The sequence below is a fragment of the Bison bison genome, unplaced genomic scaffold (assembly GCF_000754665.1).
Source record: "Bison bison bison isolate TAMUID 2011002044 unplaced genomic scaffold, Bison_UMD1.0 scf7180017864032, whole genome shotgun sequence".
In the NCBI taxonomy this organism is placed as follows: Eukaryota; Metazoa; Chordata; class Mammalia; order Artiodactyla; family Bovidae; genus Bison; species Bison bison.
Window position 1 is genome coordinate 54907 of NW_011494604.1, and position 3153 is coordinate 58059.

Here is a 3153-nt window from a genome sequence, read left to right on the forward strand (position 1 = left end):
GGGACTCTCAAGAGTCTTCTCCAACACCACAGTTCAAAAAGCATCAATTCTTTGGTGCTCAGCTTTCTTTGCGGTCCAACTCTCACATCCATACATGACTACTGGAAAAACCATAGCCTTGACTAGACCTTTATTGGCAAAGTAATGTCTCTGTTTTTTAATATGCTATCTAGGTTGGTCATAACTTTCTTTCCAAGGAGCAAGTGTCTTTTAATTTCATGGCTGCAATCACTGTCTGCAGTGATTTTGGAGCCCAGAAAAATAAAGTCAGCCACTGTTTCCACTGTTTCCCCATCTATTTGCCATGAAGTGGTGGGACCAGATGCCATGATCTTCGTTTTCTGAATGTTGAGCTTTAAGCCAACTTTTTCACTTTCTTCTTTCACCTTCATCAAGAGGCTCTTTAGTTCCTCTTCACTTTCTGCCATAAGGGTGGTGTTCTCTGCATATCTGCGGTTATTGATATTTCTCCCGGCAATCTTGATTCCAGCTTGTGCTTCTTCCAGCCCAGCGTTTCTCATGATGTACTCTGCATATAAGTTAAATAAGTAGGGTGACAATATGCAGCCTTGACGTACTCCTTTTCCTATTTGGAACCAGTCTGTTATTCCATGTCCAGTTCTAACTGTTGCTTCCTGACCTGTATACAGGTTTCTCAAGAGGCAGGTCAGGTGGTCTGGTATTCCCATCTCTTTCAGAATTTTCCACAGTTTATTGTGATCCTCATTGTTGGCGTCTCCTAATTGTCTTTTCTCATTAAAGTTGTGATTTTCCTGGTTCTTAGATTGGTGAGTTATTTTCAATTATATCTTGTACATTTTTGTTGTTAGACTCTGCATGCTACTTAATCTTTTTCTTTTTTGACAAGAATTTACCTTATTTAGGTGTACTGCTCAGGTCAGGTGGGGGGTGGATTTTTGGCTCCCCAATGGTCCTATGACAACCCTGGCTCCTATGATACCAATGAGTACTATCTCATTGCTGTTGGGTTTAAAGTTCAGCTCCCTTCTGGGCCCCATGACAGCAGAGGGGAGACTAGAGTGCCACTAACACCACCCTTTTCACCTCTTGCTACTGGGTGGGTGTTGAACTTCAGTTCTCTGATGAGCTCTACTTAAACTAGGGATGGAAAGATGGTAAGAATGGAGAAAGTGGACAGCCAATATGCCCACTTCATTCCATCTCTTTGCTGCCTGGTAGAGGAAGAAGTTCAGCAAACCTCTGGGCTTTCCAACACAAGGGCAAAAGGGAAAACAAGTGCTGACTTGTATCAGCTTCAACCACCTCCTTTTGCTTCCTAGCTTAAGGAGGAAGCTTAAGGTGGAAACTCTCAGCTCCTTGCTTGGTCATGCTGATACTACCCTAGAGGTAGTGGAATTAGAATACTGCTTGCTACCTACCACTGACCTTGTGAACACACGCTAGTGGGAGAATCGTATTCCAGCATTGGTTCAGGGATCAAAGTTTAACTCCCTACTCCGTCCCATGAAATGGAAAGGAAATGGCAACCCACTCTGGAAATGGCAACCCACTCCATGAAATTGAAGGAAATGGCAACCCACTCCATGAAATGGAAGGAAATAGCAACCCACTCCAGTATTCCTGGAGTATGCCTGGAGAATCCCAGGGACGGCGGAGCCTGGTGGGCTGCCGTCTATGGGGCTGCACAGAGTTGGACACGACTGAAGCGACTTAGCAGCAGCAGCAGCAGCAGTCCCATAGACACCATAATGGAGGTGTTTGGCTGCAGTAGGGTTGGTATTGCAAAAAACGTTTTCTATTCTGCTATCTTGTTCTTTTTCTAGTTCCTTGGCTATGTGAACACTCATTATGGAGGTCTTTTTTGGCTGCACCATTGGTGGTTCCAGTTTGTAGGTTCTCCAGGACCCTGGCTGAGATATATAGGAAAGAAAACCTAGGGATTCCTGTGAGTTTACTTTCTAAAAACTCAAATACAATGTAATTGTCCTTTTTTTGACCTTTCCTTTATTTAACAGTCTGTACTAGAGGTCTTAGTAACAGTGAGATTAATGCTTGGCATCTAGGAAGGGTTTATAAGGTCTTGTGGAGTCCCTGAGAAATTAGGAGTCCTGTATGGTGGTACGTAGATTGTGCTGCAACATGTAGCTTGAATGGTGGCATGAGTACTCCTTCCTAGGTTATGCCATACCAAAGAAAGCCAGAACATTTGCCTTTAACACGTCAGGTTTCTGCATTACTCTAGTGCCCTTAGAGGTGCCAGGACTTGAGATGGATTATAAAGGTAAATTTCCTATTGCTCTGGTTAGGGAGACAGCTTTGTATTATTACTACAAAAAACATGGACTCTGGATTAGTAAACTCTACTTTGAATCTCTATTTACTACCGTGGGTATTTTGCAAGGTTTCTTAATATGTCAGAGACTAAAGTAAATGGTCATAATAACTGTCAATAGAGTTTCTCAGTAAAGAGACTAAAACAAAATGTGTGCAAAGCATTGAGGATACACAAAGTACTCCATAAATACTACAATCACTATGTTAAGTTTTAATCTGTAAGGAAGTTCAGGTCTTCAGTAAGTCAGAACGTTATTGGTGTAAACTTCCATTGGGCTAACTTCATCTATATTCTCTGTAATATTCAATTACAGAAACTCAAAAGGAGCCAGAATTCTATTGAGGCCCAGCAGGCTCTGAGTCTTTGATATTAAGTTCCCTAAAGATTAGGATCATATCTTATATTTCCTTTACATTCTCCACAAGATTCTCCCTGCCCAAACCTCTCTCTTAGAGAACCTGATCAACAACAACCCAGAAAAGGGAAAGCCCTGGGTAATAAGTGACTCTACTATCCTTGGAGTTTGGACCAAGGGTGAACATTGCCCAAGCAGGGCTCATCAAAATCTCTCAATTTAGAATGGACACAAAGGTTCAGGGAGTCATATGGTGTAGGACACTCAAACTGAATGATGTGTAGGCTTTAAGGGGTCAGTGGTGGTGGAGGTATGGAAACTTTTGTGTGAGCAAAAATTACAACGGGTGAGATTAGAATCCTGTAAAAGAATGTGGTCAGCTGAGAGAACAGATGAGCAAATACAGAGAGAAAAGTTCAAGCATGAGGACACACAGCTTAGAAGTGAAACAAAAAGAGCAACAGAAAGAGACAAGAACAGA